Raw genomic sequence first — 11,370 nt, forward strand, 5'->3', positions numbered from 1 at the left:
CACTAAAATAGTTTGCACAAGGAAAATATTTTACCTAGGGGCTTAGAATCATGGCATAATGTCTAAATAGCTTTGACATGTATGTGAGATTGAAGCGTTTTAGGTGATTAGAAACTGTAATATGTAATAATGTTTGAGACAACTACAGTGTAGTACTTCTACTTATCGGAAGATTTCGAAGAATGCAATTGTAACATTTCACACAGGAAACTATGGCTCTACTAACCAAACCTTCTATATGTTTCTATTAATCAGTGCCATCATGTTGCTCTACATCTATTAGATGATGCCTATCAACTTAACAGAATATACAAACAAGACGTCATTCTCAGAGTTCTTCTTTATGGGATTCTCCGGTCAACCACAATTGCAGTCTTCATTCTTTGCAGTTTTCCTGTCCACTTACCTTTTTGCCCTGTTGGGGAATGTCCTTATTATCCTCATCATATCCAAAGACGATCGTCTTCACACCCCCATGTACTTCTTTCTTGTCAACTTGGCTGTACTGGACATCTGCCTGACCTCATGTATCATTCCTAAATTTCTGGTGATCTTGCTCTCTGAGACAAAGTCCATCTCCTACTTTGGTTGCATGACACAGCTTTTCATCTTGACTTGGACTCTGGGCACTGAGCTCATGCTTCTCACAGTGATGGCTTTTGATAGGTATGCGGCTATCTGCATTCCTCTGCATTATCTAATTATCATGAGCAAGAATATCTATGCATCCCTTGCTGCTATTATATGGTTTGTTGGCTTGTGTAATGCCACAATCCACACCAGCTTCATTCTGAAACTGTCCTTCTCTGAAAGAACTTACTTAGACCATTTTTTCTGTGAAATACCAGCAGTTCTAAAAGTTTCACTCTCTGATACATACCTCGTCAAAATTGCAGTTCTAGTGACAGACATCTTCCTTGGCATGCTCTGATTTCTTTTTATATTAGTATCATACACACAAATTCTCACATCTATCGTCAGGATGCGCTCTGCTGAGAAGAAGATGAAGGCCTTCTCTACCTGTGCATCCCACATAATGGTGGTAACTCTGTACTGTGGAAGCACTATCTACGCTTATATACTTCCTGCGTTGGGCTATGGCAGTAATGGAGACAAGGTAGCTTCTGCCTTGTATGCACTTGTTTCTCCAGTAGTGAATCCAATGCTCTACAGTCTCAGGAATGCTGATGTAATACAAGCTTTCTTCAAGATCTTTGCTAGACATGTTTTCCCACAGTCAAAATAGTATGCTTTAGTGGTAGCTGTGATTTTTTCTACCATGTCAGTTATTGACATTATTACAAATTTTGACTTGGCATTAACTTCTCCTTAGACAAACTTTCAATGTTATGATATTAATTATTCACGCCATCATGAAGTCACAATGTTTTACTTCAACTGAATCTCATCTAAGCCAGAAGCATTTGAATGGCTACCAGGACTCTTAATTGAAAATCTGTTCATCATTAAAATTTGGGAATGGCAATATTGTCAAAATAATCAGTGCATGGTGATTTACCTAGAGTGTGTTCCTTGACATTCTTGTGCTCCCACTAATATTTATTGCAGGAAAGTAGAATCTGCTTCTATGGTTACCCCCACGTTTTGATTGATGTCATGCTATTTCTGACTAGTCTGACTGGGATCCTGCTAATCAGGACCCCAGTCTCTATGCCTTCTCCCCTAAATTATTACGGTAAGTACTTAGGTACGTCCCAGATTGCATACTGGGGTACCCCTATCGGTCCCTAGTATCTGGTACTAAGGTACCAAGGGCATAGGTACCCCGTAGGTCCCCTAAAGGCTGAAGCATGTATTATGCCTCCTATAGGACACAATTCAAACTATCACTTCAGGACAGCCATTGCAGCCTGTGTAAGCTGGTGCTAGAACCAGTTACAAAAGATATAGGTTTCCTTATGTCTACAGTCACTGCACTTAAAACCTATAAGTCACCCCTACAGTAGGCCTTTTCAATCCTGAGGGCAGGCTGCTCGGGTCAAAGTGTGAAGGTGCCCTTACATGAGCAGGACATCCTACAGCCTTCGGTGCCCATTCTCCCGGGTTGTAAGTGAGACAGCCATATAACATAAAGAAAGGCATTGCGTCATTACGCGATAACCATCTCGAAACTGGCTGTCACGAACCCTGTCGTGTTTGGTATCAAACATGTTGGAATCATACCAACACACCATAAACGGTGTGGAGGGTATGTTATTTTGAGTTATAGCACACACGAATACTCATGAGTTTCCCGGCTCGAAGCCAAAAAGGGAGAAGGTGTCTGTTTAAGCGAAAAGATATGTTTTCAAGTTTTTCTGAAATACTGCTGGGTCCTGAATGTTGAGTAAGGCAAGGGGCAATGCGATCCATGCAGCTCTGGCCTTCCTTGTCAATGAGCAGCCTCCACGGCTCTGGTATTTAAATCAAGGAACCAGAGCAAGACAAAGAGACGTAGAGCACAACTGCCTAGATGAAACATAGAAAAAGAACCGTTTTTGTGGATAGAGTGGGCCAAGGTCATGCAGAGCACGGTGGGCCAAAATCAGGGATTTGAACTTCACCCGTTCCGCAACAGGGAGCCAATGCAGTGAGTGTAAGTGATCTTGCACGGTGTTCCTGGAGATACCCAAGAGAAGCCTGGCTGCCGCATTTTGGACCACCTTAAGCTTTTTCAGCGGGTATCCCAGAATGCCAATATAAAGCACATAGTCAGAATGAGTGCACAGGTGACCGTTATTCTCGCAGCCTGGGAAAGGAGTGGGAAAAACTTCCTCAGCGGCTTGAGGAGACCAAAACAATTGCCAGCCAGTTTCTTGATATGGTGTGAGAAAAAGAGACTCTCATCAAACCACACCCCCACATTTGTGGCAGGCTTCCCTACAGAGCTAGGCCAGGGGAACTCAGGAGGCCAAATAGATTCCCGGAAGTTGGGGGGGAAATTTCCAAAGAGGAGAATCTCTAACTTCTCTTCCTTACACGTTAGTTGTGTAGCTGCTAACCATTTAAAAATGGATCAGAGACAGTGATGGACTTAGGAGGCTGACTCGTCGTTATTGTCCCAGGTAAATAGCAACTGGGTGTCATCAGCATAGGCCATCACCTTGGCCCCCTAGCTCTCGGCCATATAGACTAAAGGTGTAACATAAATGTTAAAGAGAAGGGGACTAAGGGAAGACCCCTGGGGAACTCCCATGGTTACAGCCTGTAGCGAGGAGGAGGAGGATGGAGAAATCCAAATCTACAGTGCCCTATCTTCTAAGAAGGATCAAAGCCAGTTCCAGGCAGTGCCTGACACACCTATCCTGGTAAGTCGCGAAAGGAGAAGAGGGTGCAGGACCGTGTCGAATGCCGTTGAGAGGTCAAGCAAAATTAATGCTGCCCTCCCGCCGGTGTCCAGACACTCCCGAATTGCCTCCACGACCTCAACCAGGAACGATTCGGTGCTGTGGGTAGCCCGGTACCCTGACTGTGCTGGACACAGAATACCCTCCCTTCCAATTAACGCAGTGAGTTGTTTATTAACAACCTTCTTGCACACCTTGGCCAGGCCTGGCAAGAGAGAAATGGGCCGGTAGTTCGATAGATTGAGGGGACCTAGAGAATGCTTTTTTAAAAGTGGCAGAATCCCGTCCTGCTTCCAGGCCACTGGGATACTGGCTGTCTTGAGAGACAAATTAATGATGCTGTTTACCTCTACATTGATCGTCTCTGCTGCTGCTGCTAGCAGCCTAGCAGGGCAAGGATCAGAGGGTGAGACAGATTTTAATTTCCTAATCATTTTAAGAGATTCAGGTAAGTCCACTGGCTTAAAAGCATCCAATTGATGTTCCACGGCGGCATGTAAAGGCAGAACAGTTGCTGCGGTCCCATTGTCACCGGGCAAAAGAGCCACCTGAATAGTGCGGATCTTATCCAAGAAGAACATCGAAAGAGTATCGCACCAGGTGACTGAGGAAGAAGACACGCTAGTTTGAGCCAAGGGAGACGTAAAACTCTGAACAATCGCCAAAATTCCTTTGGCATTGTTTATGGCAGAGTCAATACGGTTAGGGCCGTGCTTGCCTGTTATTGACAGGAAGATGCAGGGCAGGGCCACCCCCTCAGTTTTGATTGTTTGGGCCAACCACTCTGGTAAGACTTTTTCCTGGGCTATTAAATAGACTTTCTTCATCTTCCAATACTATCCTACTGTACTGTATAGTCTTCATTAATCCTCTCAGACCTATCACGAGGAGCCCGTGGTGGAAAAGGGGATCTGTAACCTACTGAAAATACTTGAAAGCCATCTATGAACGGTAATAACCTGGGCAGCACCTGAGATAATTTCACAGTGATTACTGACTGTTTAACTCTCCCTATTTAAACATCTATTTCTGTTTTTTCACAAACAACCTTTTTGATTGTATCTAATTCTCTAGCCTAGGGGTTGATTTGTTTCTAATCTTTATTCTGTTGCACATATTTTAATTCATGTTCGATTGAGAAATGGGTAAGCGCGCATCTGTAATTAAACATCCTCAAGTGCCCATTTCCTCTCACATGCCCCCAAACTCCATCGACAGGAAGTTTCAGAGGGCTATTGGGGTGGTAAGGTCTGAAATAGAGTTGACTGAGAGGCGCTTGTCTTTAAAGCCAGACATTTTTTGCCCTGTGCCCCATACATCTACCTCCAAAGCTGCAACTCCTGTATCTCCTACTATGCTAGTAAAGTCTTTACCCACGCAAACAGAGTCCCCTCTACCTTTACCCCAAGAGCTACCAGTGAAGCCAGTTATGCGCAAAGGTGAAACCACCATTAATTTAGCCAAGAACGGGAAGCGCAAATTTGAAAATGAGACAGGAGCTGAGAGGAAGAAAAACACAAATGTGTCATTTAGGTGAGATGAACTACCCAGTACTGAGGGAGTGATAGAAAACCCCACTAACCCTTGGGCAGAACCTGATTGTCCACCCTGGGTGAGGAACCTGATAGCGGACCTGGCGACCCAGTTGAGAGCTATTGTAAAGGAAGAGCTTGCTCACCTACTTAATCACCCAGACATAGGACACATAATGGGGGACAATAGGCTCACAAACACCTCTGATTGTCCTACCCAAGCCCCAGGGAAGATGAAACATAGTAGTTCCCAGACAGACAGTGTAGACCAAATCCCTCTAGTCAAGCATGAGACAGTGGAAACCACTTTGTACCATTTAGAAAGGGTAGGCTCTCAACAGGCCCAAGACCCAAGGACTGTCACTGGCCCGAGGAGCCTTATTAAAGCAAAAGGGAGCCATAATTGTAACGCCAATACGGAGGACACAAATGAGAAAAGACTTACCTAAATAGAGCCCAGGATAGGCAGGGAAGGGGTGGAGGCTATAGAGAAAGGCTACAGAGCAGTGACCCTCCCGACTATAAATTTACTCCCAGCCTCACTCTGTATGTCATTATATTGACAGGTGTACCCGAGATTAAAGATGGCCAGAAGGAAACGCAGCTGGACCTAAGGAACAAATGCCTTTTCTGGTTGGCCAGATACAGGCAGTTATCCTATGATCAGGCAGTAGAGATTTTAATGGTTCATAGAGTTGACTGGGTGGGCAAGTGGCCCAAGACATCGGAGGGGTTTGTATTGTTATCAATTTTAGCAATCCCCAGACTGTTCACTCCCTAGCAGCCCATATCTCCAGTCACTATGCACCATACACAAGCGTCAGGGCCCACACATTGGACTATTTTTATTTCCATAGTCACAGCCAAAACAGGACCCCTAACACCTGTGCTCCAGCTAACTGGTCTTTAGAGCAACCAATCGTGGGTCCAGCCCGACCTCTCCTTTTAACATCCCAGTGGCGAATATGTTTGGGCCTTAGAGGACGTAGATTGACTTACGTGGGAAAGTGGACTTGCCTCGAGATATGGGTCCCGGGGGTCAAGTAGGGATCCAAGGGAAACCAATAGTGGGTAGCTGAAGCAGAATACCTCCTGTGGTCATGAGGATGATTCAGGAGCTACACAATTCGAAAACCAACTGTGATACATCGATTACCATGGGATTTGTGTAGACGTGTCTAGAAACCTAGTCCCAGCAGTCAAGGGCTCTTTAATCCTGGAGTGGTCCCCCAGTGGAAGAGGGCTTCCGGGCATGTGCGGGACTTCCTGCCGGATCGCAGGCCCCCCCACGTCCCGGGCAAGGGCGCCTGAACTCTGGTTTTTCACTCAGGCCGTGGTAGTGATTTTCTTTGTGAGAAAATGAGAGGTAGGCTCCCTCGATCCGCAAAATGAGGTTAGGAGCGGGGTGGGCACCCGCTCTGAATTAAAATATCAGAAACACGGGTGAGAGAGCGCAGATCTGAAAAACGTATAAGTGCACCATATTTACAAGCACGTAGTATTAGTCTAAAAATAGAGTGAAAATGCATAAGAGTGTTTAACTAGAATAGGGATACGTATATCAGTGTGAAACGAATGTAGAAGTTTGTAGAAATGTTAGAATGATGTTGGAGTCTTACGTTATGTGACTGTGTGAAAAAGAAATGTAACTCTGCAAACCATGGAAATGTGTAGGCCACATGGCATTTCACAAGAAACGAAAGATGCTGCTACACTTTTAAGTAACTCGGATATTAATGTCGTTTTTTCTGAAAAGTATTATTAAGCATAGAATTGAAATATATGTTTTATATAGATGTGTTACATTATAGTAATGTGTGTTAGTTAGAATGCTGTTTAAACTAAGAAATTAAATGTGCAGAGTGCAGAGACCTGTTTCATGTAATTTAGTAGGCCTGAATAGATAAAGTCGCTTCTTTGATCTGCATGTGCTCGTTAAGGAGAGGTTGCACAGAGCACAAACGAAGACATAGTTTACGACTTAAAGATATGGTGGAGGCCGGAATTTGGGGCCCACAGTAGAACTGTCTATTTGCAGGTGCGAGGAGCCCTAATCAGTTTGGTGATGAATGGGCTTTGTTCAGAGACGCCTGGCACAGGCCTGGAGGAGGCTTCAGGAATTTCCTGGGGGGTATCGACCAGCGGAGAAGAAGCCTGGGAAGCAAGGTCAACTTTAACGAAGGGTCCAGAGGAGCACCAGCATGGAATTTACCGCCAGAACCGATACCACGTGAGGGGCGTCTCTAGGGGCGTTCCTATTGGAATGGAGATTTTGTATTAGGGACAGCACCCCGGGGAAGAGACAGAGCAGAGGGTCTGAGAAGCCTAAGAGAGTGGATGGGTAGGCAGATAGATTGAACACAAGAGAGCGATTCACCAAGAAGACTAAGAGAAGTGCTTGATCTTCTTTGGAAGTCACCACGGCTGACACCTTTTTTTAGGTAAAGATCTTGTTAAGTAGGGATGTCACTTAGTCTAGTGTAGGGACAGACTAATCTGAACTTTTCCTTTCTGTAAATGACTCTTAAGTTGCAACTCATAGCGATTCTTGCAACACTCATGGTATTTGAGATATTTTTGATAATTTCCTTTTGCCGATTAAGAGCATTCAGAGAATTTCTTTTTATATTGATACCTGTATATCTTTTGAATCTTATTCTGAGATGTTTGTATCTTCAGATACTTTTGGCTTTTTAATAAATCTTTAAACTTATTAGTAGTCAGTGGTTCTTTAGAGTGGTGTAAGTTCTTAATTGATTAACCTAATAGTGGATTGCCTTTTACTCAATGACAGGTACCAACGATTCATTCGACTTGATTTGGGATCTGGATATATAACCATAGACCAGAAATCCCGCGTTAACAGTTGGTAGCAGAGTAGGATGGTTATCTTCTTGAGGAAGGTAATCTAGACTAGGTTAGCTTACCCCAATGCCCCTAGACATCGAGAGATGAGCAGCGGAAGAATCGAGTGCCGAAGAAGGTGCTGACGGTGCGAGAGAAGCAGCAGTGTCGGAAGAGAGTGAGTATAACAAGGGTCATGCGTGAACAGATTGCGGTGTTTTGTGTTGTATCTGTATTGTAATGTCTTGCATGGTTGAATGCCTGTAGTGTGATTGAGAGAGGGTTGTGAGCGCGCGCAACCTGGTAAACTGGTAACCTGGTAAACGGGTGAACTGGTGAAAATCTTAAGTTCGAGGTAGAGCTTAAGTGGTTCGGGTGTATCGAACACCCAGAGTAGTTGTCGACCAGAGTAAGGAGGTCATGAGGTACCATTGACCGCCGCAGGACCGAGATAGGGGGAGTGCAAGAGTGAGTGTGTGAGTAACGGACGCTGGTCGAAAGTTACTGTGTGTAAGTAACCTATCAGAGAAGGCGATTGTCTGGACGTAAACGGAAAGACATTTCGTCAGTTAAGGTGACAACTACAGGTAGACTGTGGGCGTACAGTCAAGAAAAGTGATCGCTTGGACGGAAGTAATCATTTTTCAGAGTATGAATGGGACGCATGCATGACCGCGGAGACGAGCTAAGAAAGGAGGGGAACTGCTGCAAAGGGGGACGAGTGACGTTGACTAGAGCCGCGCTGTGATAGGGCGGTTGGTGTGGCGTTGGCTAGAGCCGCGCTGTGATAGGGCGGTTGGTGTGACGTCAGCGAGAAGTCGCGCTCTGATAGGCCAGTTAGCGAGAACCGCGCTGAGATTGGTGGATTGTCATCAGGAAGTAAACAAACGCGGAGAAAAATAGAAGTTTTGTAGGTTCTGAACATGAAGTGTTTTAAACGTTTGAGGGAGATTTTTAAGAGAAAAAGAAGGAATTCTTACTATGGGGAAGAGGCACCGCTAGAGGGTACACCAGCTTACTATATGGCAACGAATGTTGGCTTACATACTATACTATGGATTAGTGAATGGAGCAGGATTTCGGAAGGGAATGAGGAACTGACATTTCCTAAGTATGGAACGTTTAGGTTAGAGGTGTTACATCGGCTGAAAGCGATTATGTCCTCGTTGAATCCTTCGCCTAGACCAACACAGTTTGAGGCCCTTAATGCGTGGATTAGGGCGGCACATGACAGAAATCTGAACAGGCGCCAAGAAAGGTTGAAGCGATCAGTAAGGGCAGTGCGAGATGCCCAATGGGATGCGGACGCCAAGAGATGGAGGGTACAGGCTATTGAGGTGGATAAGTTGTACACAGTGAGAGAGGTGGCAGGAGAACAGAGGCTCATGGATGAGGATGAGGAGAGCGAGTCGGAGGACAACTTGATAAATAGATTGCTGATAGATAGACCGCCTCCGAACGTTGGGGAGACAGAAAGTAGAGGACTCTCAAGGGAAGGTGGGGCTGCCATAGAGGGGTATATACCACTTCCTATTTCAGATTGGACACCTACCAAAGGTGAGGAGACACCTCAACCTAGTACAGTACAGAGTGTAGTCGGAAGGTTTGTGGTACAGAAGACGCCAACCACTGAGAAGGTTGAGTCTTATGGGTTGCCAGACGCTCTACAAGTACCCGTTACCATAGGTCCTATAGTATCGATTTACAACCCTGAGAGAGACAGAAAGGAAGAACAGATACGGTTAGACAGAGAGAGAGTTGACATGGAAAGGAGGAACAACACGACAAATGCCTGGAGGCAATTGCCAGGACCAGTAACGTGGAACACCCCATTCGATTCAGCAGTGGGTCCCACAACAGGACAGGAAGGTCAAAGAGGACCGATGGACCTAAGGGGACCACGGCCGAAGTCCTTTAAAGAGTTAAGAGCTGACTTGAGAGAATGGGATGGGACCACAGAAGCACCGAGCAACAGGTCAAGAGCAGAAGCTGAATGGGGAAGTCGAGGCAACGGGACTCACTGTGGGGCTAGCGAAAGCAGCCAGGAGCGTGAGGGTCAAAGTCAGGAGAACAGAGGAGTTATACGTCCTATGGATGGTAGGGACCAGCAGGAGCGAAATGGTAGAAGCACGGAGTGCGAAGAGATGTCTCGTCTCTTTGAAAAGGGTGGAGACCAAATGGTACTAGCATACAGAGATAGGTTTAAGTGCGCTCATCACGCACTTGGAGAGGATGTACAGCACTGGAATAGAGGGAACAGTGAAAGATCTCGCCATACATCGAGTAGTCAGAGATCACAGGCAAACTGTGGGGAAAGGGGGAGTAATGGAATGTCCTACCATGCACCCAGAGAAACCAGGCAGGATGGGGAATGTGGGACTATGAGGCACAATGGAGTGTTTCATCATCCACCCCGAGAGGACGGAACTGCATGGGACCTGGAGGGGTGGGAGCATGGGAGGACTCCCCGTAACTCGCCTGAGCCTAGACGTAGGACTCGGAGCTGGGATGGGAGAGATGTGAATGGACCCCCTAGAGCTAGCATACTGAAAGCTGCGGTAAAGGCCAAAAGACTCGATGTCACTAGCTTAAAATCTGATCTGGACGAGATAATAGATGGGACGTTGGCCTTAGAAAGGATTGACTTGTACGAACAAGATGAGTTACTGTTTATAGCAAAGGATATTACCTGAAAGGCAAGAGCAATTCATGAGAAACTGTCTGAACTGGCAGAGAAGTATATGGTAGATTTGTCCAGAACAAAGACGTTACAGAGTAACCATAGGTTGCAGTATTCAGACCAAGACTTAGACGAGAAGAGAACTACAGGATTAAAAACACACATAAGGGAACTGATAACAGGAATAAGAGCGTGGAGAGATCTGGACAAATGGGAAGAGAGGTGGTCCAAAAGGGGTACTGTCAGACGGAGCACGAGTGTGATGTCTCCGGAAGGAAGGGTAATGCAGATGGAGGCATTTCCTTTGAGGGAAATATCGAATGGGAACTATGTACATGTGCCCTGGAGTAGAGGAGATTTGGCTGCATTTACCAACTCATTTCCGAAGTTGAGGGACAATCCTGTTGAGTGGTACAAGCAGGTAGAAAGGTTTGTGAAAATCTCAAAGGTATTGTGGATTGATTTGAACACCTTGTTTGACATTGTGGTCCCAGGAGATTTGTGGACAGCATGCAAGACTAGTGTCGAGTGGCCAACTGTAGAACCAGAAAGGAATGCTGCTACAAATGGACCGTCTGAAATTGTAATGCAAAAGTATGAAAGGGTAATAACTTGGCTGAAGGATAAGGTCCCACCACAAGACATAGATTGGGTAAAAATAGACCGAACAAGACAGGAACCCAAGGAGACAGTTCATGAGTTTTATGAGAGATTGCTGAAAACATTCAAACAATACAGTGGACTCGATGTAATGGACCCCAAGGATATAGGTCAGTTTGTGTCAAAGTTCGTTTTGGGGTTGAGACCTGATATTTGTTTGATGATTCAGCAACATTTAATTTGTTGGCAAAATAGACCATTAGATGAGATTTTGAGGTATGCAAGGTACTGCAGTGATGAAATAGATTCCAAAGCAAAGAAGCTAAAAGAAAAACTAATGGTAGTGCAGATGCAGTCGGCTGGAAAG

At 45.4% G+C, this 11,370-nt stretch overlaps 1 pseudogene; it reads left to right on the top strand.

Annotated features, from left to right (window-relative positions):
- The first annotated feature begins 286 nt into the window (after positions 1-286).
- LOC144761864 (olfactory receptor 13G1-like) lies at positions 287-1,246 on the top strand (annotated as a pseudogene).
- Positions 1,247-11,370: the final 10,124 nt, after the last annotated feature.

This window comes from Lissotriton helveticus, chromosome 1_1, assembly GCF_964261635.1.
Source record: "Lissotriton helveticus chromosome 1_1, aLisHel1.1, whole genome shotgun sequence".
Lineage (NCBI taxonomy): Eukaryota > Metazoa > Chordata > Amphibia > Caudata > Salamandridae > Lissotriton > Lissotriton helveticus.